Raw genomic sequence first — 27,106 nt, forward strand, 5'->3', positions numbered from 1 at the left:
CAAAAAAGAATGATGCATTTTATGGCTGGATCTGTTTTTATCACTTTCTGAATTGGACGTTGAAAATGAGCTTATCTCAGCCAGCAGAGAGGTCAAATCACAGTAATGCAAACTCAGTCAGAGACATAGATTTTCACTTGCCACTTGCTTTAACATGTTTAACAGTGCATGAATTGTTGTCTAAAACAAAAAAGAATGATGCACTTTATGGCTGGATCTGTTTTTATCACTTTCTGAATTGGACGTTGAAAATGAGCTTATTTCAGCCAGCAGAGAGGTCAAATCACAGTAATGCAAACTCAGTCAGAGACATAGATTTTCACCTGCAACTTGCTTTAACATGTTTAACAGTGCATGAATTGTTGTCTAAAATAAAAAAGAATGATGCATTTTATGGCTGGATCTGTTTTTATCACTTTCTGAATTGGACGTTGAAAATGAGCTTATCTCAGCCAGCAGAGAGGTCAAATCACAGTAATGCAAACTCAGTCAGAGACATAGATTTTCACCTGCAACTTGCTTTAACATGTTTAACAGTGCATGAATTGTTGTCTAAAACAAAAAAGAATGATGCATTTTATGGCTGGATCTGTTTTTATCACTTTCTGAATTGGACGTTGAAAATGAGCTTATCTCAGCCAGCAGAGAGGTCAAATCACAGTAATGCAAACTCAGTCAGAGACATAGATTTTCACTTGCAACTTGCTTTAACATGTTTAACAGTGCATGAATTGTTGTCTAAAACAAAAAAGAATGATGCATTTTATGGCTGGATCTGTTTTTATCACTTTCTGAATTGGACGTTGAAAATGAGCATATCTCAGCCAGCAGAGAGGTCAAATCACAGTAATGCAAACTCAGTCAGAGACATAGATTTTCACCTGCAACTTGCTTTAACATGTTTAACAGTGCATGAATTGTTGTCTAAAACAAAAAAGAATGATGCATTTTATGGCTGGATCTGTTTTTATCACTTTCTTAATTGGACGTTGAAAATTAGCTTATCTCAGCCAGCAGAGAGGTCAAGTCACAGTAATGCAAACTCAGTCAGAGACATAGATTTTCACGTGCAACTTGCTTTAACATGTTTAACAGTGCATGAATTGTTGTCTAAAACAAAAAAGAATGATGCATTTTATGGCTGGATCTGTTTTTATCACTTTCTGAATTGGACGTTGAAAATGAGCTTATCTCAGCCAGCAGAGAGGTCAAATCACAGTAATGCAAACTCAGTCAGAGACATAGATTTTCACTTGCAACTTGCTTTAACATGTTTAACAGTGCATGAATTGTTGTCTAAAACAAAAAAAAATGTTGCATTTTATGGCTGGATCTGTTTTTATCACTTTCTGAATTGGACGTTGAAAATGAGCTTATCTCAGCCAGCAGAGAGGTCAAATCACAGTAATGCAAACTCAGTCAGAGACATAGATTTTCACTTGCAACTTGCTTTAACATGTTTAACAGTGCATGAATTGTTGTCTAAAACAAAAAAGAATGATGCATTTTATGGCTGGATCTGTTTTTATCACTTTCTGAATTGGACGTTGAAAATGAGCTTATCTCAGCCAGCAAAGAGGTCAAATCACAGTAATGCAAACTCAGTCAGAGACATAGATTTTCACCTGCAACTTGCTTTAACATGTTTACAAGTGCATGCAATGTTGTCTAAAACAAAAAAGAATGATGCATTTTATGGCTGGATCTGTTTTATCACTTTCTGAATTGGACGTTGAAAATGAGCTTATCTCAGCCAGCAGAGAGGTCAAATCACAGTAATGCAAACTCAGTCAGAGACATAGATTTTCACTTGCAACTTGCTTTAACATGTTTAACAGTGCATGAATTGTTGTCTAAAAAAAAAAAAGAATGATGCATTTTATGGCTGGATCTGTTTTTATCACTTTCTGAATTGGACGTTGAAAATGAGCTTATCTCAGCCAGCAGAGAGGTCAAATCACAGTAATGCAAACTCAGTCAGAGACGTAGATTTTCACTTGCCACTTGCTTTAACATGTTTAACAGTGCATGAATTGTTGTCTAAAAAAAAAAAAGAATGATGCATTTTATGGCTGGATCTGTTTTTATCACTTTCTAAATTGGACGTTGAAAATGAGCTTATCTCAGCCAGCAGAGAGGTCAAATCACAGTAATGCAAACTCAGTCAGAGACGTAGATTTTCACTTGCCACTTGCTTTAACATGTTTAACAGTGCATGAATTGTTGTCTAAAACAAAAAAGAATGATGCATTTTTTGGCTGGATCTGTTTTTATCACTTTCTGAATTGGACGTTGAAAATGAGCTTATCTCAGCCAGCAGAGAGGTCAAATCATAGTTTTGCAAACTCAGTCAGAGACGTAGATTTTCACTTGCAACTTGCTTTAACATGTTTAACAGTGCATGAATTGTTGTCTAAAACAAAAAAGAATGATGCATTTTATGGCTGGATCTGTTTTTATTACTTTCTGAATTGGACGTTGAAAATGAGCTTATCTCAGCCAGCAGAGAGGTCAAATCACAGTAATGCAAACTCAGTCAGAGACATAGATTTTCACTTGCAACTTGCTTTAACATGTTTAAGAGTGCATGAATTGTTGTCTAAAACAAAAAAGAATGATGCATTTTATGGCTGGATCTGTTTTTATCACTTTCTGAATTGGACGTTGAAAATGAGCTTATCTCAGCCAGCAGAGAGGTCAAATCACAGTAATGCAAACTCAGTCAGAGACATAGATTTTCACCTGCAACTTGCTTTAACATTTTTACAAGTGCATGCAATGTTGTCTAAAACAAAAAAGAATGATGCATTTTATGGCTGGATCTGTTTTATCACTTTCTGAATTGTACGTTGAAAATGAGCTTATCTCAGCCAGCAGAGAGGTCAAATCAGAGTAATGCAAACTCAGTCAGAGACATAGATTTTCACTTGCAACTTGCTTTAACATGTTTAACAGTGCATGAATTGTTGTCTAAAACAAAAAAGAATGATGCATTTTTTGGCTGGATCTCTTTTTATCACTTTCTGAATTGGACGTTGAAAATGAGCTTATCTCAGCCAGCAGAGAGGTCAAAGCATAGTTTTGCAAACTCATTCAGAGACATAGATTTTCACTTGCAACTTGCTTTAACATGTTTAACAGTGCATGAAATGTTGTCTAAAACAAAAAAGAATGATGCATTTTATGGCTGGATCTGTTTTTATTACTTTCTGAATTGGACGTTGAAAATGAGCTTATCTCAGCCAGCAGAGAGGTCAAATCACAGTAATGCAAACTCAGTCAGAGACATAGATTTTCACTTGCAACTTGCTTTAACATGTTTAACAGTGCATGAATTGTTGTCTAAAACAAAAAAGAATGATGCATTTTATGGCTGGATCTGTTATTATCACTTTCTGAATTGGACGTTGAAAATGAGCTTATCTCAGCCAGCAGAGAGGTCAAATCACAGTAATACAAACTCAGTCAGAGACATAGATTTTCATCTGCAACTTGCTTTAACATGTTTAACAGTGCATGAATTGTTGTCTAAAACAAAAAAGAATGATGCATTTTATGGCTGGATCTGTTTTTATCACTTTCTGAATTGGACGTTGAAAATTAGCTTATCTCAGCCAGCAGAGAGGTCAAATCATAGTTTTGCAAACTCAGTCAGAGACATAGATTTTCACTTGCAACTTGCTTTAACATGTTTAACAGTGCATGAATTGTTGTCTAAAACAAAAAAGAATGATGCATTTTATGGCTGGATCTGTTTTTATTACTTTCTGAATTGGACGTTGAAAATGAGCTTATCTCAGCCAGCAGAGAGGTCAAATCACAGTAATGCAAACTCAGTCAGAGACATAGATTTTCACTTGCAACTTGCTTTAACATGTTTAACAGTGCATGAATTGTTGTCTAAAACAAAAAAGAATGATGCATTTTATGGCTGGATCTGTTATTATCACTTTCTGAATTGGACGTTGAAAATGAGCTTATCTCAGCCAGCAGAGAGGTCAAATCATAGTTTTGCAAACTCATTCAGAGACATAGATTTTCACTTGCAACTTGCTTTAACATGTTTAACAGTGCATGAAATGTTGTCTAAAACAAAAAAGAATGATGCATTTTATGGCTGGATCTGTTTTTATTACTTTCTGAATTGGACGTTGAAAATGAGCTTATCTCAGCCAGCAGAGAGGTCAAATCACAGTAATGCAAACTCAGTCAGAGACATAGATTTTCACTTGCAACTTGCTTTAACATGTTTAACAGTGCATGAATTGTTGTCTAAAACAAAAAAGAATGATGCATTTTATGGCTGGATCTGTTTTTATCACTTTCTGAATTGGACGTTGAAAATGAGCTTATCTCAGCCAGCAAAGAGGTCAAATCACAGTAATGCAAACTCAGTCAGAGACATAGATTTTCACTTGCCACTTGCTTTAACATGTTTAACAGTGCATGAATTGTTGTCTAAAACAAAAAAGAATGATGCATTTTATGGCTGGATCTGTTTTTATCACTTTCTGAATTGGACGTTGAAAATGAGCTTATCTCAGCCAGCAGAGAGGTCAAATCATAGTTTTGCACACTCAGTCAGAGACATAGATTTTCACTTGCAACTTGCTTTAACATGTTTAACAGTGCATGAATTGTTGTCTAAAACAAAAAAGAATGATGCATTTTATGGCTGGATCTGTTTTTATCACTTTCTGAATTGGACGTTGAAAATGAGCTTATCTCAGCCAGCAGAGAGGTCAAATCACAGTAATGCAAACTCAGTCAGAGACATAGATTTTCACTTGCCACTTGCTTCAACATGTTTAACAGTGCATGAATTGTTGTCTAAAACAAAAAAGAATGATGCACTTTATGGCTGGATCTCTTTTTATCACTTTCTGAATGGACGTTGAAAATGAGCTTATCTCAGCCAGCAGAGAGGTCAAGTCACAGTAATGCAAACTCAGTCAGAGACATAGATTTTCACTTGCAACTTGCTTTAACATGTTTAACAGTGCATGAATTGTTGTCTAAAACAAAAAAGAATGATGCATTTTATGGCTGGATCTGTTTTTATCACTTTCTGAATTGGACGTTGAAAATGAGCTTATCTCAGCCAGCAGAGAGGTCAAATCACAGTAATGCAAACTCAGTCAGAGACATAGATTTTCACTTGCAACTTGCTTTAACATGTTTAACAGTGCATGAATTGTTGTCTAAAACAAAAAAGAATGATGCAATTTATGGTTGGATCTGTTTTTATCACTTTCTGAGTTGGACGTTGAAAATTAGCTTATCTCAGCCAGCAGAGAGGTCAAATCACAGTAATGCAAACTCAGTCAGAGACATAGATTTTCACCTGCAACTTGCTTTAACATGTTTAACAGTGCATGAAATGTTGTCTAAAACAAAAAGAATGATGCATTTTAGTGGCTTGATCTGTTTTATCACTTTCTGAATTGGACGTTGAAAATGAGCTTATTTCAGCCAGCAGAGAGGTCAAATCACAGTAATGCAAACTCAGTCAGAGACATAGATTTTCACCTGCAACTTGCTTTAACATGTTTAACAGTGCATGAATTGTTGTCTAAAACAAAAAAGAATGATGCATTTTATGGCTGGATCTGTTTTTATCACTTTCTGAATTGGACGTTGAACATGAGCTTATCTCAGCCAGCAGAGAGGTCAAATCACAGTAATGCAAACTCAGTCAGAGACATAGATTTTCACTTGCAACTTGCTTTAACATGTTTAACAGTGTATGAATTGTTGTCTAAAACAAAAAAGAATGATGCATTTTATGGCTGGATCTGTTTTTATCACTTTCTGAATTGGACGTTGAAAATGAGCTTATCTCAGCCAGCAGAGAGGTCAAATCACAGTAATGCAAACTCAGTCAGAGACATAGATTTTCACTTGCAACTTGCTTTAACATGTTTAACAGTGCATGAATTGTTGTCTAAAACAAAAAAGAATGATGCATTTTATGGCTGGATCTGTTTTTATCACTTTCTGAATTGGACGTTGAAAATGAGCTTATTTCAGCCAGCAGAGAGGTCAAATCACAGTAATGCAAACTCAGTCAGAGACATAGATTTTCACCTGCAACTTGCTTTAACATGTTTAACAGTGCATGAATTGTTGTCTAAAACAAAAAAGAATGATGCATTTTATGGCTGGATCTGTTTTTATCACTTTCTGAATTGGACGTTGAAAATGAGCTTATCTCAGCCAGCAGAGAGGTCAAATCACAGTAATGCAAACTCAGTCAGAGACATAGATTTTCACCTGCAACTTGCTTTAACATGTTTAACAGTGCATGAATTGTTGTCTAAAACAAAAAAGAATGATGCATTTTATGGCTGGATCTGTTTTTATCACTTTCTGAATTGGACGTTGAAAATGAGCTTATCTCAGCAAGCAGAGAGGTCAAATAACAGTAATGCAAACTCAGTCAGAGACATAGATTTTCACTTGCAACTTGCTTTAACATGTTTAACAGTGCATGAATTGTTGTCTAAAACAAAAAAGAATGATGCATTTTATGGCTGGATCTGTTTTTATCACTTTCTGAATTGGACGTTGAAAATGAGCATATCTCAGCCAGCAGAGAGGTCAAATCACAGTAATGCAAACTCAGTCAGAGACATAGATTTTCACCTGCAACTTGCTTTAACATGTTTAACAGTGCATGAATTGTTGTCTAAAACAAAAAAGAATGATGCATTTTATGGCTGGATCTGTTTTTATCACTTTCTTAATTGGACGTTGAAAATGAGCTTATCTCAGCCAGCAGAGAGGTCAAATCACAGTAATGCAAACTCAGTCAGAGACATAGATTTTCACTTGCCACTTGCTTTAACATGTTTAACAGTGCATGAATTGTTGTCTAAAACAAAAAAGAATGATGCACTTTATGGCTGGATCTGTTTTTATCACTTTCTGAATTGGACGTTGAAAATGAGCTTATTTCAGCCAGCAGAGAGGTCAAATCACAGTAATGCAAACTCAGTCAGAGACATAGATTTTCACCTGCAACTTGCTTTAACATGTTTAACAGTGCATGAATTGTTGTCTAAAACAAAAAAGAATGATGCATTTTATGGCTGGATCTGTTTTTATACCTTTCTGAATTGGACGTTGAAAATGAGCTTATCTCAGCCAGCAGAGAGGTCAAATCACAGTAATGCAAACTCAGTCAGAGACATAGATTTTCACCTGCAACTTGCTTTAACATGTTTAACAGTGCATGAATTGTTGTCTAAAACAAAAAAGAATGATGCATTTTATGGCTGGATCTGTTTTTATCACTTTCTGAATTGGACGTTGGAAATGAGCTTATCTCAGCCAGCAGAGAGGTCAAATCACAGTAATGCAAACTCAGTCAGAGACATAGATTTTCACTTGCAACTTGCTTTAACATGTTTAACAGTGCATGAATTGTTGTCTAAAACAAAAAAGAATGATGCATTTTATGGCTGGATCTGTTTTTATCACTTTCTGAATTGGACGTTGAAAATGAGCATATCTCAGCCAGCAGAGAGGTCAAATCACAGTAATGCAAACTCAGTCAGAGACATAGATTTTCACCTGCAACTTGCTTTAACATGTTTAACAGTGCATGAATTGTTGTCTAAAACAAAAAAGAATGATGCATTTTATGGCTGGATCTGTTTTTATCACTTTCTGAATTGGACGTTGAAAATGAGCTTATCTCAGCCAGCAGAGAGGTCAAGTCACAGTAATGCAAACTCAGTCAGAGACATAGATTTTCACTTGCAACTTGCTTTAACATGTTTAACAGTGCATGAATTGTTGTCTAAAACAAAAAAGAATGATGCATTTTATGGCTGGATCTGTTTTTATCACTTTCTGAATTGGACGTTGAAAATGAGCTTATCTCAGCCAGCAGAGAGGTCAAATCACAGTAATGCAAACTCAGTCAGAGACATAGATTTTCACTTGCAACTTGCTTTAACATGTTTAACAGTGCATGAATTGTTGTTTAAAACAAAAAAAATGTTGCATTTTATGGCTGGATCTGTTTTTATCACTTTCTGAATTGGACGTTGAAAATGAGCTTATCTCAGCCAGCAGAGAGGTCAAATCACAGTAATGCAAACTCAGTCAGAGACATAGATTTTCACTTGCAACTTGCTTTAACATGTTTAACAGTGCATGAATTGTTGTCTAAAACAAAAAAGAATGATGCACTTTGTGGCTGGATCTCTTTTTATCACTTTCTGAATGGACGTTGAAAATGAGCTTATCTCAGCCAGCAGAGAGGTCAAGTCACAGTAATGCAAACTCAGTCAGAGACATAGATTTTCACTTGCAACTTGCTTTAACATGTTTAACAGTGCATGAATTGTTGTCTAAAACAAAAAAGAATGATGCAATTTATGGATGGATCTGTTTTTATCACTTTCTGAATTGGACGTTGAAAATGAGCTTATCTCAGCCAGCAGAGAGGTCAAATCACAGTAATGCAAACTCAGTCAGAGACGTAGATTTTCACTTGCCACTTGCTTTAACATGTTTAACAGTGCATGAATTGTTGTCTAAAACAAAAAAGAATGATGCATTTTATGGCTGGATCTGTTTTTATCACTTTCTGAATTGGACGTTGAAAATGAGCTTATCTCAGCCAGCAGAGAGGTCAAATCATAGTTTTGCACACTCAGTCAGAGACATAGATTTTCACTTGCAACTTGCTTTAACATGTTTAACAGTGCATAAAATGTTGTCTAAAACAAAAAAGAATGATGCATTTTATGGCTGGATCTGTTTTGATTACTTTCTGAATTGGACGTTGAAAATGAGCTTATCTCAGCCAGCAGAGAGGTCAAATCATAGTTTTGCAAACTCAGTCAGAGACATAGATTTTCACTTGCAACTTGCTTTAACATGTTTAACAGTGCATGAATTGTTGTCTAAAACAAAAAAGAATGATGCATTTTATGGCTGGATCTGTTTTTATTACTTTCTGAATTGGACGTTGAAAATGAGCTTATCTCAGCCAGCAGAGAGGTCAAATCACAGTAATGCAAACTCAGTCAGAGACATAGATTTTCACTTGCAACTTGCTTTAACATGTTTAACAGTGCATGAATTGTTGTCTAAAACAAAAAAGAATGATGCATTTTATGGCTGGATCTGTTTTTATCACTTTCTGAATTGGACGTTGAAAATGAGCTTATCTCAGCCAGCAGAGAGGTCAAATCACAGTAATGCAAACTCAGTCAGAGACATAGATTTTCACCTGCAACTTGCTTTAACATTTTTACAAGTGCATGCAATGTTGTCTAAAACAAAAAAGAATGATGCATTTTATGGCTGGATCTGTTTTATCACTTTCTGAATTGTACGTTGAAAATGAGCTTATCTCAGCCAGCAGAGAGGTCAAATCAGAGTAATGCAAACTCAGTCAGAGACATAGATTTTCACTTGCAACTTGCTTTAACATGTTTAACAGTGCATGAATTGTTGTCTAAAACAAAAAAGATTGATGCATTTTATGGCTGGATCTCTTTTTATCACTTTCTGAATTGGACGTTGAAAATGAGCTTATCTCAGCCAGCAGAGAGGTCAAATCATAGTTTTGCAAACTCATTCAGAGACATAGATTTTCACTTGCAACTTGCTTTAACATGTTTAACAGTGCATGAAATGTTGTCTAAAACAAAAAAGAATGATGCATTTTATGGCTGGATCTGTTTTTATTACTTTCTGAATTGGACGTTGAAAATGAGCTTATCTCAGCCAGCAGAGAGGTCAAATCACAGTAATGCAAACTCAGTCAGAGACATAGATTTTCACTTGCAACTTGCTTTAACATGTTTAACAGTGCATGAATTGTTGTCTAAAACAAAAAAGAATGATGCATTTTATGGCTGGATCTGTTATTATCACTTTCTGAATTGGACGTTGAAAATGAGCTTATCTCAGCCAGCAGAGAGGTCAAATCACAGTAATGCAAACTCAGTCAGAGACATAGATTTTCACCTGCAACTTGCTTTAACATGTTTAACAGTGCATGAATTGTTGTCTAAAACAAAAAAGAATGATGCATTTTATGGCTGGATCTGTTTTTATCACTTTCTGAATTGGACGTTGAAAATGAGCTTATCTCAGCCAGCAGAGAGGTCAAATCATAGTTTTGCAAACTCAGTCAGAGACATAGATTTTCACTTGCAACTTGCTTTAACATGTTTAACAGTGCATGAATTGTTGTCTAAAACAAAAAAGAATGATGCATTTTATGGCTGGATCTGTTTTTATTACTTTCTGAATTGGACGTTGAAAATGAGCTTATCTCAGCCAGCAGAGAGGTCAAATCACAGTAATGCAAACTCAGTCAGAGACATAGATTTTCACTTGCAACTTGCTTTAACATGTTTAACAGTGCATGAATTGTTGTCTAAAACAAAAAAGAATGATGCATTTTATGGCTGGATCTGTTATTATCACTTTCTGAATTGGACGTTGAAAATGAGCTTATCTCAGCCAGCAGAGAGGTCAAATCATAGTTTTGCAAACTCATTCAGAGACATAGATTTTCACTTGCAACTTGCTTTAACATGTTTAACAGTGCATGAAATGTTGTCTAAAACAAAAAAGAATGATGCATTTTATGGCTGGATCTGTTTTTATTACTTTCTGAATTGGACGTTGAAAATGAGCTTATCTCAGCCAGCAGAGAGGTCAAATCACAGTTATGCAAACTCAGTCAGAGACATAGATTTTCACTTGCAACTTGCTTTAACATGTTTAACAGTGCATGAATTGTTGTCTAAAACAAAAAAGAATGATGCATTTTATGGCTGGATCTGTTTTTATCACTTTCTGAATGGACGTTGAAAATGAGGTTATCTCAGCCAGCAGAGAGGTCAAGTCACAGTAATGCAAACTCAGTCAGAGACATAGATTTTCACTTGCAACTTGCTTTAACATGTTTAACAGTGCATGAATTGTTGTCTAAAACAAAAAAGAATGATGCATTTTATGGCTGGATCTGTTTTTATCACTTTCTGAATTGGACGTTGAAAATGAGCTTATCTCAGCCAGCAGAGAGGTCAAATCACAGTAATGCAAACTCAGTCAGAGACATAGATTTTCACTTGCAACTTGCTTTAACATGTTTAACAGTGCATGAATTGTTGTCTAAAACAAAAAAGAATGATGCAATTTATGGATGGATCTGTTTTTATCACTTTCTGAATTGGACGTTGAAAATGAGCTTATCTCAGCCAGCAGAGAGGTCAAATCACAGTAATGCAAACTCAGTCAGAGACATAGATTTTCACCTGCAACTTGCTTTAACATGTTTAACAGTGCATGAAATGTTGTCTAAAACAAAAAGAATGATGCATTTTAGTGGCTGGATCTGTTTTATCACTTTCTGAATTGGACGTTGAAAATGAGCTTATYTCAGCCAGCAAAGAGGTCAAATCACAGTAATGCAAACTCAGTCAGAGACATAGATTTTCACCTGCAACTTGCTTTAACATGTTTAACAGTGCATGAATTGTTGTCTAAAACAAAAAAGAATGATGCATCTTATGGCTGGATCTGTTTTTATCACTTTCTGAATTGGACGTTGAACATGAGCTTATCTCAGCCAGCAGAGAGGTCAAATCACAGTAATGCAAACTCAGTCAGAGACATAGATTTTCACTTGCAACTTGCTTTAACATGTTTAACAGTGTATGAATTGTTGTCTAAAACAAAAAAGAATGATGCATTTTATGGCTGGATCTGTTTTTATCACTTTCTGAATTGGACGTTGAAAATGAGCTTATCTCAGCCAGCAGAGAGGTCAAATCACAGTAATGCAAACTCAGTCAGAGACATAGATTTTCACTTGCAACTTGCTTTAACATGTTTAACAGTGCATGAATTGTTGTCTAAAACAAAAAAGAATGATGCATTTTATGGCTGGATCTGTTTTTATCACTTTCTGAATTGGACGTTGAAAATGAGCTTATTTCAGCCAGCAGAGAGGTCAAATCACAGTAATGCAAACTCAGTCAGAGACATAGATTTTCACCTGCAACTTGCTTTAACATGTTTAACAGTGCATGAATTGTTGTCTAAAACAAAAAAGAATGATGCATTTTATGGCTGGATCTGTTTTTATCACTTTCTGAATTGGACGTTGAAAATGAGCTTATCTCAGCCAGCAGAGAGGTCAAATCACAGTAATGCAAACTCAGTCAGAGACATAGATTTTCACCTGCAACTTGCTTTAACATGTTTAACAGTGCATGAATTGTTGTCTAAAACAAAAAAGAATGATGCATTTTATGGCTGGATCTGTTTTTATCACTTTCTGAATTGGACGTTGAAAATGAGCTTATCTCAGCCAGCAGAGAGGTCAAATCACAGTAATGCAAACTCAGTCAGAGACATAGATTTTCACTTGCAACTTGCTTTAACATGTTTAACAGTGCATGAATTGTTGTCTAAAACAAAAAAGAATGATGCATTTTATGGCTGGATCTGTTTTTATCACTTTCTGAATTGGACGTTGAAAATGAGCATATCTCAGCCAGCAGAGAGGTCAAATCACAGTAATGCAAACTCAGTCAGAGACATAGATTTTCACCTGCAACTTGCTTTAACATGTTTAACAGTGCATGAATTGTTGTCTAAAACAAAAAAGAATGATGCATTTTATGGCTGGATCTGTTTTTATCACTTTCTTAATTGGACGTTGAAAATGAGCTTATCTCAGCCAGCAGAGAGGTCAAATCACAGTAATGCAAACTCAGTCAGAGACATAGATTTTCACTTGCAACTTGCTTTAACATGTTTAACAGTGCATGAATTGTTGTCTAAAACAAAAAAGAATGATGCATTTTATGGCTGGATCTGTTTTTATCACTTTCTGAATTGGACGTTGAAAATGAGCTTATCTCAGCCAGCAGAGAGGTCAAATCACAGTAATGCAAACTCAGTCAGAGACATAGATTTTCACTTGCCACTTGCTTTAACATGTTTAACAGTGCATGAATTGTTGTCTAAAACAAAAAAGAATGATGCAYTTTATGGCTGGATCTGTTTTTATCACTTTCTGAATTGGACGTTGAAAATGAGCTTATTTCAGCCAGCAGAGAGGTCAAATCACAGTAATGCAAACTCAGTCAGAGACATAGATTTTCACCTGCAACTTGCTTTAACATGTTTAACAGTGCATGAATTGTTGTCTAAAACAAAAAAGAATGATGCATTTTATGGCTGGATCTGTTTTTATCACTTTCTGAATTGGACGTTGAAAATGAGCTTATCTCAGCCAGCAGAGAGGTCAAATCACAGTAATGCAAACTCAGTCAGAGACATAGATTTTCACCTGCAACTTGCTTTAACATGTTTAACAGTGCATGAATTGTTGTCTAAAACAAAAAAGAATGATGCATTTTATGGCTGGATCTGTTTTTATCACTTTCTGAATTGGACGTTGAAAATGAGCTTATCTCAGCCAGCAGAGAGGTCAAATCACAGTAATGCAAACTCAGTCAGAGACATAGATTTTCACTTGCAACTTGCTTTAACATGTTTAACAGTGCATGAATTGTTGTCTAAAACAAAAAAGAAYGATGCATTTTATGGCTGGATCTGTTTTTATCACTTTCTGAATTGGACGTTGAAAATGAGCATATCTCAGCCAGCAGAGAGGTCAAATCACAGTAATGCAAACTCAGTCAGAGACATAGATTTTCACCTGCAACTTGCTTTAACATGTTTAACAGTGCATGAATTGTTGTCTAAAACAAAAAAGAATGATGCATTTTATGGCTGGATCTGTTTTTATCACTTTCTTAATTGGACGTTGAAAATGAGCTTATCTCAGCCAGCAGAGAGGTCAARTCACAGTAATGCAAACTCAGTCAGAGACATAGATTTTCACTTGCAACTTGCTTTAACATGTTTAACAGTGCATGAATTGTTGTCTAAAACAAAAAAGAATGATGCATTTTATGGCTGGATCTGTTTTTATCACTTTCTGAATTGGACGTTGAAAATGAGCTTATCTCAGCCAGCAGAGAGGTCAAATCACAGTAATGCAAACTCAGTCAGAGACATAGATTTTCACTTGCAACTTGCTTTAACATGTTTAACAGTGCATGAATTGTTGTCTAAAACAAAAAARAATGTTGCATTTTATGGCTGGATCTGTTTTTATCACTTTCTGAATTGGACGTTGAAAATGAGCTTATCTCAGCCAGCAGAGAGGTCAAATCACAGTAATGCAAACTCAGTCAGAGACATAGATTTTCACTTGCAACTTGCTTTAACATGTTTAACAGTGCATGAATTGTTGTCTAAAACAAAAAAGAATGATGCATTTTATGGCTGGATCTGTTTTTATCACTTTCTGAATTGGACGTTGAAAATGAGCTTATCTCAGCCAGCAGAGAGGTCAAATCACAGTAATGCAAACTCAGTCAGAGACATAGATTTTCACCTGCAACTTGCTTTAACATGTTTACAGTGCATGMAATGTTGTCTAAAACAAAAAAGAATGATGCATTTTATGGCTGGATCTGTTTTATCACTTTCTGAATTGGACGTTGAAAATGAGCTTATCTCAGCCAGCAGAGAGGTCAAATCACAGTAATGCAAACTCAGTCAGAGACATAGATTTTCACTTGCAACTTGCTTTAACATGTTTAACAGTGCATGAATTGTTGTCTAAAAAAAAAAAAGAATGATGCATTTTATGGCTGGATCTGTTTTTATCACTTTCTGAATTGGACGTTGAAAATGAGCTTATCTCAGCCAGCAGAGAGGTCAAATCACAGTAATGCAAACTCAGTCAGAGACGTAGATTTTCACTTGCMACTTGCTTTAACATGTTTAACAGTGCATGAATTGTTGTCTAAAAMAAAAAAGAATGATGCATTTTATGGCTGGATCTGTTTTTATCACTTTCTGAATTGGACGTTGAAAATGAGCTTATCTCAGCCAGCAGAGAGGTCAAATCACAGTAATGCAAACTCAGTCAGAGACGTAGATTTTCACTTGCCACTTGCTTTAACATGTTTAACAGTGCATGAATTGTTGTCTAAAACAAAAAAGAATGATGCATTTTWTGGCTGGATCTGTTTTTATCACTTTCTGAATTGGACGTTGAAAATGAGCTTATCTCAGCCAGCAGAGAGGTCAAATCATAGTTTTGCACACTCAGTCAGAGACATAGATTTTCACTTGCAACTTGCTTTAACATGTTTAACAGTGCATAAAATGTTGTCTAAAACAAAAAAGAATGATGCATTTTATGGCTGGATCTGTTTTTATTACTTTCTGAATTGGACGTTGAAAATGAGCTTATCTCAGCCAGCAGAGAGGTCAAATCACAGTAATGCAAACTCAGTCAGAGACATAGATTTTCACCTGCAACTTGCTTTAACATGTTTAACAGTGCATGAATTGTTGTCTAAAACAAAAAAGAATGATGCATTTTATGGCTGGATCTGTTTTTATCACTTTCTGAATTGGACGTTGGAAATGAGCTTATCTCAGCCAGCAGAGAGGTCAAATCACAGTAATGCAAACTCAGTCAGAGACATAGATTTTCACTTGCAACTTGCTTTAACATGTTTAACAGTGCATGAATTGTTGTCTAAAACAAAAAAGAATGATGCATTTTATGGCTGGATCTGTTTTTATCACTTTCTGAATTGGACGTTGAAAATGAGCWTATCTCAGCCAGCAGAGAGGTCAAATCACAGTAATGCAAACTCAGTCAGAGACATAGATTTTCACCTGCAACTTGCTTTAACATGTTTAACAGTGCATGAATTGTTGTCTAAAACAAAAAAGAATGATGCATTTTATGGCTGGATCTGTTTTTATCACTTTCTGAATTGGACGTTGAAAATGAGCTTATCTCAGCCAGCAGAGAGGTCAAGTCACAGTAATGCAAACTCAGTCAGAGACATAGATTTTCACTTGCAACTTGCTTTAACATGTTTAACAGTGCATGAATTGTTGTCTAAAACAAAAAAGAATGATGCATTTTATGGCTGGATCTGTTTTTATCACTTTCTGAATTGGACGTTGAAAATGAGCTTATCTCAGCCAGCAGAGAGGTCAAATCACAGTAATGCAAACTCAGTCAGAGACATAGATTTTCACTTGCAACTTGCTTTAACATGTTTAACAGTGCATGAATTGTTGTYTAAAACAAAAAAGAATGWTGCATTTTATGGCTGGATCTGTTTTTATCACTTTCTGAATTGGACGTTGAAAATGAGCTTATCTCAGCCAGCAGAGAGGTCAAATCACAGTAATGCAAACTCAGTCAGAGACATAGATTTTCACTTGCAACTTGCTTTAACATGTTTAACAGTGCATGAATTGTTGTCTAAAACAAAAAAGAATGATGCACTTTGTGGCTGGATCTCTTTTTATCACTTTCTGAATGGACGTTGAAAATGAGCTTATCTCAGCCAGCAGAGAGGTCAAGTCACAGTAATGCAAACTCAGTCAGAGACATAGATTTTCACTTGCAACTTGCTTTAACATGTTTAACAGTGCATGAATTGTTGTCTAAAACAAAAAAGAATGATGCAATTTATGGMTGGATCTGTTTTTATCACTTTCTGAATTGGACGTTGAAAATGAGCTTATCTCAGCCAGCAGAGAGGTCAAATCACAGTAATGCAAACTCAGTCAGAGACGTAGATTTTCACTTGCCACTTGCTTTAACATGTTTAACAGTGCATGAATTGTTGTCTAAAACAAAAAAGAATGATGCATTTTATGGCTGGATCTGTTTTTATCACTTTCTGAATTGGACGTTGAAAATGAGCTTATCTCAGCCAGCAGAGAGGTCAAATCATAGTTTTGCACACTCAGTCAGAGACATAGATTTTCACTTGCAACTTGCTTTAACATGTTTAACAGTGCATAAAATGTTGTCTAAAACAAAAAAGAATGATGCATTTTATGGCTGGATCTGTTTTGATTACTTTCTGAATTGGACGTTGAAAATGAGCTTATCTCAGCCAGCAGAGAGGTCAAATCATAGTTTTGCAAACTCAGTCAGAGACATAGATTTTCACTTGCAACTTGCTTTAACATGTTTAACAGTGCATGAATTGTTGTCTAAAACAAAAAAGAATGATGCATTTTATGGCTGGATCTGTTTTTATTACTTTCTGAATTGGACGTTGAAAATGAGCTTATCTCAGCCAGCAGAGAGGTCAAATCACAGTAATGCAAACTCAGTCAGAGACATAGATTTTCACTTGCAACTTGCTTTAACATGTTTAACAGTGCATGAATTGTTGTCTAAAACAAAAAAGAATGATGCATTTTATGGCTGGATCTGTTTTTATCACTTTCTGAATTGGACGTTGAAAATGAGCTTATCTCAGCCAGCAGAGAGGTCAAATCACAGTAATGCAAACTCAGTCAGAGACATAGATTTTCACCTGCAACTTGCTTTAACATTTTTACAAGTGCATGCAATGTTGTCTAAAACAAAAAAGAATGATGCATTTTATGGCTGGATCTGTTTTATCACTTTCTGAATTGTACGTTGAAAATGAGCTTATCTCAGCCAGCAGAGAGGTCAAATCAGAGTAATGCAAACTCAGTCAGAGACATAGATTTTCACTTGCAACTTGCTTTAACATGTTTAACAGTGCATGAATTGTTGTCTAAAACAAAAAAGATTGATGCATTTTATGGCTGGATCTCTTTTTATCACTTTCTGAATTGGACGTTGAAAATGAGCTTATCTCAGCCAGCAGAGAGGTCAAATCATAGTTTTGCAAACTCATTCAGAGACATAGATTTTCACTTGCAACTTGCTTTAACATGTTTAACAGTGCATGAAATGTTGTCTAAAACAAAAAAGAATGATGCATTTTATGGCTGGATCTGTTTTTATTACTTTCTGAATTGGACGTTGAAAATGAGCTTATCTCAGCCAGCAGAGAGGTCAAATCACAGTAATGCAAACTCAGTCAGAGACATAGATTTTCACTTGCAACTTGCTTTAACATGTTTAACAGTGCATGAATTGTTGTCTAAAACAAAAAAGAATGATGCATTTTATGGCTGGATCTGTTWTTATCACTTTCTGAATTGGACGTTGAAAATGAGCTTATCTCAGCCAGCAGAGAGGTCAAATCACAGTAATGCAAACTCAGTCAGAGACATAGATTTTCACCTGCAACTTGCTTTAACATGTTTAACAGTGCATGAATTGTTGTCTAAAACAAAAAAGAATGATGCATTTTATGGCTGGATCTGTTTTTATCACTTTCTGAATTGGACGTTGAAAATGAGCTTATCTCAGCCAGCAGAGAGGTCAAATCATAGTTTTGCAAACTCAGTCAGAGACATAGATTTTCACTTGCAACTTGCTTTAACATGTTTAACAGTGCATGAATTGTTGTCTAAAACAAAAAAGAATGATGCATTTTATGGCTGGATCTGTTTTTATTACTTTCTGAATTGGACGTTGAAAATGAGCTTATCTCAGCCAGCAGAGAGGTCAAATCACAGTAATGCAAACTCAGTCAGAGACATAGATTTTCACTTGCAACTTGCTTTAACATGTTTAACAGTGCATGAATTGTTGTCTAAAACAAAAAAGAATGATGCATTTTATGGCTGGATCTGTTATTATCACTTTCTGAATTGGACGTTGAAAATGAGCTTATCTCAGCCAGCAGAGAGGTCAAATCATAGTTTTGCAAACTCATTCAGAGACATAGATTTTCACTTGCAACTTGCTTTAACATGTTTAACAGTGCATGAAATGTTGTCTAAAACAAAAAAGAATGATGCATTTTATGGCTGGATCTGTTTTTATTACTTTCTGAATTGGACGTTGAAAATGAGCTTATCTCAGCCAGCAGAGAGGTCAAATCACAGTTATGCAAACTCAGTCAGAGACATAGATTTTCACTTGCAACTTGCTTTAACATGTTTAACAGTGCATGAATTGTTGTCTAAAACAAAAAAGAATGATGCATTTTATGGCTGGATCTGTTTTTATCACTTTCTGAATGGACGTTGAAAATGAGSTTATCTCAGCCAGCAGAGAGGTCAAGTCACAGTAATGCAAACTCAGTCAGAGACATAGATTTTCACTTGCAACTTGCTTTAACATGTTTAACAGTGCATGAATTGTTGTCTAAAACAAAAAAGAATGATGCATTTTATGGCTGGATCTGTTTTTATCACTTTCTGAATTGGACGTTGAAAATGAGCTTATCTCAGCCAGCAGAGAGGTCAAATCACAGTAATGCAAACTCAGTCAGAGACATAGATTTTCACTTGCAACTTGCTTTAACATGTTTAACAGTGCATGAATTGTTGTCTAAAACAAAAAAGAATGATGCAATTTATGGMTGGATCTGTTTTTATCACTTTCTGAATTGGACGTTGAAAATGAGCTTATCTCAGCCAGCAGAGAGGTCAAATCACAGTAATGCAAACTCAGTCAGAGACATAGATTTTCACCTGCAACTTGCTTTAACATGTTTAACAGTGCATGAAATGTTGTCTAAAACAAAAAGAATGATGCATTTTAGTGGCTGGATCTGTTTTATCACTTTCTGAATTGGACGTTGAAAATGAGCTTATYTCAGCCAGCARAGAGGTCAAATCACAGTAATGCAAACTCAGTCAGAGACATAGATTTTCACCTGCAACTTGCTTTAACATGTTTAACAGTGCATGAATTGTTGTCTAAAACAAAAAAGAATGATGCATCTTATGGCTGGATCTGTTTTTATCACTTTCTGAATTGGACGTTGAAMATGAGCTTATCTCAGCCAGCAGAGAGGTCAAATCACAGTAATGCAAACTCAGTCAGAGACATAGATTTTCACTTGCAACTTGCTTTAACATGTTTAACAGTGYATGAATTGTTGTCTAAAACAAAAAAGAATGATGCATTTTATGGCTGGATCTGTTTTTATCACTTTCTGAATTGGACGTTGAAAATGAGCTTATCTCAGCCAGCAGAGAGGTCAAATCACAGTAATGCAAACTCAGTCAGAGACATAGATTTTCACTTGCAACTTGCTTTAACATGTTTAACAGTGCATGAATTGTTGTCTAAAACAAAAAAGAATGATGCATTTTATGGCTGGATCTGTTTTTATCACTTTCTGAATTGGACGTTGAAAATGAGCTTATYTCAGCCAGCAGAGAGGTCAAATCACAGTAATGCAAACTCAGTCAGAGACATAGATTTTCACCTGCAACTTGCTTTAACATGTTTAACAGTGCATGAATTGTTGTCTAAAACAAAAAAGAATGATGCATTTTATGGCTGGATCTGTTTTTATCACTTTCTGAATTGGACGTTGAAAATGAGCTTATCTCAGCCAGCAGAGAGGTCAAATCACAGTAATGCAAACTCAGTCAGAGACATAGATTTTCACCTGCAACTTGCTTTAACATGTTTAACAGTGCATGAATTGTTGTCTAAAACAAAAAAGAATGATGCATTTTATGGCTGGATCTGTTTTTATCACTTTCTGAATTGGACGTTGAAAATGAGCTTATCTCAGCCAGCAGAGAGGTCAAATCACAGTAATGCAAACTCAGTCAGAGACATAGATTTTCACTTGCAACTTGCTTTAACATGTTTAACAGTGCATGAATTGTTGTCTAAAACAAAAAAGAATGATGCATTTTATGGCTGGATCTGTTTTTATCACTTTCTGAATTGGACGTTGAAAATGAGCATATCTCAGCCAGCAGAGAGGTCAAATCACAGTAATGCAAACTCAGTCAGAGACATAGATTTTCACCTGCAACTTGCTTTAACATGTTTAACAGTGCATGAATTGTTGTCTAAAACAAAAAAGAATGATGCATTTTATGGCTGGATCTGTTTTTATCACTTTCTKAATTGGACGTTGAAAATGAGCTTATCTCAGCCAGCAGAGAGGTCAAATCACAGTAATGCAAACTCAGTCAGAGACATAGATTTTCACTTGCAACTTGCTTTAACATGTTTAACAGTGCATGAATTGTTGTCTAAAACAAAAAAGAATGATGCATTTTATGGCTGGATCTGTTTTTATCACTTTCTGAATTGGACGTTGAAAATGAGCTTATCTCAGCCAGCAGAGAGGTCAAATCACAGTAATGCAAACTCAGTCAGAGACATAGATTTTCACTTGCMACTTGCTTTAACATGTTTAACAGTGCATGAATTGTTGTCTAAAACAAAAAAGAATGATGCACTTTATGGCTGGATCTGTTTTTATCACTTTCTGAATTGGACGTTGAAAATGAGCTTATYTCAGCCAGCAGAGAGGTCAAATCACAGTAATGCAAACTCAGTCAGAGACATAGATTTTCACCTGCAACTTGCTTTAACATGTTTAACAGTGCATGAATTGTTGTCTAAAACAAAAAAGAATGATGCATTTTATGGCTGGATCTGTTTTTATCACTTTCTGAATTGGACGTTGAAAATGAGCTTATCTCAGCCAGCAGAGAGGTCAAATCACAGTAATGCAAACTCAGTCAGAGACATAGATTTTCACCTGCAACTTGCTTTAACATGTTTAACAGTGCATGAATTGTTGTCTAAAACAAAAAAGAATGATGCATTTTATGGCTGGATCTGTTTTTATCACTTTCTGAATTGGACGTTGAAAATGAGCTTATCTCAGCCAGCAGAGAGGTCAAATCACAGTAATGCAAACTCAGTCAGAGACATAGATTTTCACTTGCAACTTGCTTTAACATGTTTAACAGTGCATGAATTGTTGTCTAAAACAAAAAAGAAYGATGCATTTTATGGCTGGATCTGTTTTTATCACTTTCTGAATTGGACGTTGAAAATGAGCATATCTCAGCCAGCAGAGAGGTCAAATCACAGTAATGCAAACTCAGTCAGAGACATAGATTTTCACCTGCAACTTGCTTTAACATGTTTAACAGTGCATGAATTGTTGTCTAAAACAAAAAAGAATGATGCATTTTATGGCTGGATCTGTTTTTATCACTTTCTKAATTGGACGTTGAAAATGAGCTTATCTCAGCCAGCAGAGAGGTCAAGTCACAGTAATGCAAACTCAGTCAGAGACATAGATTTTCACTTGCAACTTGCTTTAACATGTTTAACAGTGCATGAATTGTTGTCTAAAACAAAAAAGAATGATGCATTTTATGGCTGGATCTGTTTTTATCACTTTCTGAATTGGACGTTGAAAATGAGCTTATCTCAGCCAGCAGAGAGGTCAAATCACAGTAATGCAAACTCAGTCAGAGACATAGATTTTCACTTGCAACTTGCTTTAACATGTTTAACAGTGCATGAATTGTTGTCTAAAACAAAAAAAAATGTTGCATTTTATGGCTGGATCTGTTTTTATCACTTTCTGAATTGGACGTTGAAAATGAGCTTATCTCAGCCAGCAGAGAGGTCAAATCACAGTAATGCAAACTCAGTCAGAGACATAGATTTTCACTTGCAACTTGCTTTAACATGTTTAACAGTGCATGAATTGTTGTCTAAAACAAAAAAGAATGATGCATTTTATGGCTGGATCTGTTTTTATCACTTTCTGAATTGGACGTTGAAAATGAGCTTATCTCAGCCAGCAGAGAGGTCAAATCACAGTAATGCAAACTCAGTCAGAGACATAGATTTTCACCTGCAACTTGCTTTAACATGTTTACAAGTGCATGCAATGTTGTCTAAAACAAAAAAGAATGATGCATTTTATGGCTGGATCTGTTTTATCACTTTCTGAATTGGACGTTGAAAATGAGCTTATCTCAGCCAGCAGAGAGGTCAAATCACAGTAATGCAAACTCAGTCAGAGACATAGATTTTCACTTGCAACTTGCTTTAACATGTTTAACAGTGCATGAATTGTTGTCTAAAAAAAAAAAAGAATGATGCATTTTATGGCTGGATCTGTTTTTATCACTTTCTGAATTGGACGTTGAAAATGAGCTTATCTCAGCCAGCAGAGAGGTCAAATCACAGTAATGCAAACTCAGTCAGAGACGTAGATTTTCACTTGCCACTTGCTTTAACATGTTTAACAGTGCATGAATTGTTGTCTAAAAAAAAAAAGAATGATGCATTTTATGGCTGGATCTGTTTTTATCACTTTCTGAATTGGACGTTGAAAATGAGCTTATCTCAGCCAGCAGAGAGGTCAAATCACAGTAATGCAAACTCAGTCAGAGACGTAGATTTTCACTTGCCACTTGCTTTAACATGTTTAACAGTGCATGAATTGTTGTCTAAAACAAAAAAGAATGATGCATTTTTTGGCTGGATCTGTTTTTATCACTTTCTGAATTGGACGTTGAAAATGAGCTTATCTCAGCCAGCAGAGAGGTCAAATCATAGTTTTGCACACTCAGTCAGAGACATAGATTTTCACTTGCAACTTGCTTTAACATGTTTAACAGTGCATAAAATGTTGTCTAAAACAAAAAAGAATGATGCATTTTATGGCTGGATCTGTTTTTATTACTTTCTGAATTGGACGTTGAAAATGAGCTTATCTCAGCCAGCAGAGAGGTCAAATCATAGTTTTGCAAACTCAGTCAGAGACGTAGATTTTCACTTGCAACTTGCTTTAACATGTTTAACAGTGCATGAATTGTTGTCTAAAACAAAAAAGAATGATGCATTTTATGGCTGGATCTGTTTTTATTACTTTCTGAATTGGACGTTGAAAATGAGCTTATCTCAGCCAGCAGAGAGGTCAAATCACAGTAATGCAAACTCAGTCAGAGACATAGATTTTCACTTGCAACTTGCTTTAACATGTTTAACAGTGCATGAATTGTTGTCTAAAACAAAAAAGAATGATGCATTTTATGGCTGGATCTGTTTTTATCACTTTCTGAATTGGACGTTGAAAATGAGCTTATCTCAGCCAGCAGAGAGGTCAAATCACAGTAATGCAAACTCAGTCAGAGACATAGATTTTCACCTGCAACTTGCTTTAACATTTTTACAAGTGCATGCAATGTTGTCTAAAACAAAAAAGAATGATGCATTTTATGGCTGGATCTGTTTTATCACTTTCTGAATTGTACGTTGAAAATGAGCTTATCTCAGCCAGCAGAGAGGTCAAATCAGAGTAATGCAAACTCAGTCAGAGACATAGATTTTCACTTGCAACTTGCTTTAACATGTTTAACAGTGCATGAATTGTTGTCTAAAACAAAAAAGAACGATGCATTTTATGGCTGGATCTCTTTTTATCACTTTCTGAATTGGACGTTGAAAATGAGCTTATCTCAGCCAGCAGAGAGGTCAAATCATAGTTTTGCAAACTCATTCAGAGACATAGATTTTCACTTGCAACTTGCTTTAACATGTTTAACAGTGCATGAAATGTTGTCTAAAACAAAAAAGAATGATGCATTTTATGGCTGGATCTGTTTTTATTACTTTCTGAATTGGACGTTGAAAATTAGCTTATCTCAGCCAGCAGAGAGGTCAAATCACAGTAATGCAAACTCAGTCAGAGACATAGATTTTCACTTGCAACTTGCTTTAACATGTTTAACAGTGCATGAATTGTTGTCTAAAACAAAAAAGAATGATGCATTTTATGGCTGGATCTGATATTATCACTTTCTGAATTGGACGTTGAAAATGAGCTTATCTCAGCCAGCAGAGAGGTCAAATCACAGTAATGCAAACTCAGTCAGAGACATAGATTTTCACCTGCAACTTGCTTTAACATGTTTAACAGTGCATGAATTGTTGTCTAAAACAAAAAAGAATGATGCATTTTATGGCTGGATCTGTTTTTATCACTTTCTGAATTGGACGTTGAAAATGAGCTTATCTCAGCCAGCAGAGAGGTCAAATCATAGTTTTGCAAACTCAGTCAGAGACATAGATTTTCACTTGCAACTTGCTTTAACATGTTTAACAGTGCATGAATTGTTGTCTAAAACAAAAAAGAATGATGCATTTTATGGCTGGATCTGTTTTTATTACTTTCTGAATTGGACGTTGAAAATGAGCTTATCTCAGCCAGCAGAGAGGTCAAATCACAGTAATGCAAACTCAGTCAGAGACATAGATTTTCACTTGCAACTTGCTTTAACATGTTTAACAGTGCATGAATTGTTGTCTAAAACAAAAAAGAATGATGCATTTTATGGCTGGATCTGTTATTATCACTTTCTGAATTGGACGTTGAAAATGAGCTTATCTCAGCCAGCAGAGAGGTCAAATCATAGTTTTGCAAACTCATTCAGAGACATAGATTTTCACTTGCAACTTGCTTTAACATGTTTAACAGTGCATGAAATGTTGTCTAAAACAAAAAAGAATGATGCATTTTATGGCTGGATCTGTTTTTATTACTTTCTGAATTGGACGTTGAAAATGAGCTTATCTCAGCCAGCAGAGAGGTCAAATCACAGTAATGCAAACTCAGTCAGAGACATAGATTTTCACTTGCAACTTGCTTTAACATGTTTAACAGTGCATGAATTGTTGTCTAAAACAAAAAAGAATGATGCATTTTATGGCTGGATCTGTTTTTATCACTTTCTGAATTGGACGTTGAAAATGAGCTTATCTCAGCCAGCARAGAGGTCAAATCACAGTAATGCAAACTCAGTCAGAGACATAGATTTTCACTTGCCACTTGCTTTAACATGTTTAACAGTGCATGAATTGTTGTCTAAAACAAAAAAGAATGATGCATTTTATGGCTGGATCTGTTTTTATCACTTTCTGAATTGGACGTTGAAAATGAGCTTATCTCAGCCAGCAGAGAGGTCAAATCATAGTTTTGCACACTCAGTCAGAGACATAGATTTTCACTTGCAACTTGCTTTAACATGTTTAACAGTGCATGAATTGTTGTCTAAAACAAAAAAAAGAATGATGCATTTTATGGCTGGATCTGTTTTTATCACTTTCTGAATTGGACGTTGAAAATGAGCTTATCTCAGCCAGCAGAGAGGTCAAATCACAGTAATGCAAACTCAGTCAGAGACATAGATTTTCACTTGCCACTTGCTTCAACATGTTTAACAGTGCATGAATTGTTGTCTAAAACAAAAAAGAATGATGCACTTTATGGCTGGATCTCTTTTTATCACTTTCTGAATGGACGTTGAAAATGAGCTTATCTCAGCCAGCAGAGAGGTCAAGTCACAGTAATGCAAACTCAGTCAGAGACATAGATTTTCACTTGCAACTTGCTTTAACATGTTTAACAGTGCATGAATTGTTGTCTAAAACAAAAAAGAATGATGCATTTTATGGCTGGATCTGTTTTTATCACTTTCTGAATTGGACGTTGAAAATGAGCTTATCTCAGCCAGCAGAGAGGTCAAATCACAGTAATGCAAACTCAGTCAGAGACATAGATTTTCACTTGCAACTTGCTTTAACATGTTTAACAGTGCATGAATTGTTGTCTAAAACAAAAAAGAATGATGCAATTTATGGATGGATCTGTTTTTATCACTTTCTGAATTGGACGTTGAAAATGAGCTTATCTCAGCCAGCAGAGAGGTCAAATCACAGTAATGCAAACTCAGTCAGAGACATAGATTTTCACCTGCAACTTGCTTTAACATGTTTAACAGTGCATGAAATGTTGTCTAAAACAAAAAGAATGATGCATTTTAGTGGCTGGATCTGTTTTATCACTTTCTGAATTGGACGTTGAAAATGAGCTTATTTCAGCCAGCAGAGAGGTCAAATCACAGTAATGCAAACTCAGTCAGAGACATAGATTTTCACCTGCAACTTGCTTTAACATGTTTAACAGTGCATGAATTGTTGTCTAAAACAAAAAAGAATGATGCATTTTATGGCTGGATCTCTTTTTATCACTTTCTGAATTGGACGTTGAAAATGAGCTTATCTCAGCCAGCAGAGAGGTCAAATCATAGTTTTGCAAACTCATTCAGAGACATAGATTTTCACTTGCAACTTGCTTTAACATGTTTAACAGTGCATGAAATGTTGTCTAAAACAAAAAAGAATGATGCATTTTATGGCTGGATCTGTTTTTATTACTTTCTGAATTGGACGTTGAAAATTAGCTTATCTCAGCCAGCAGAGAGGTCAAATCACAGTAATGCAAACTCAGTCAGAGACATAGATTTTCACTTGCAACTTGCT

The sequence above is a fragment of the Danio rerio genome, chromosome 23 (assembly GCF_049306965.1).
Source record: "Danio rerio strain Tuebingen ecotype United States chromosome 23, GRCz12tu, whole genome shotgun sequence".
NCBI classification, from domain to species: domain Eukaryota; kingdom Metazoa; phylum Chordata; class Actinopteri; order Cypriniformes; family Danionidae; genus Danio; species Danio rerio.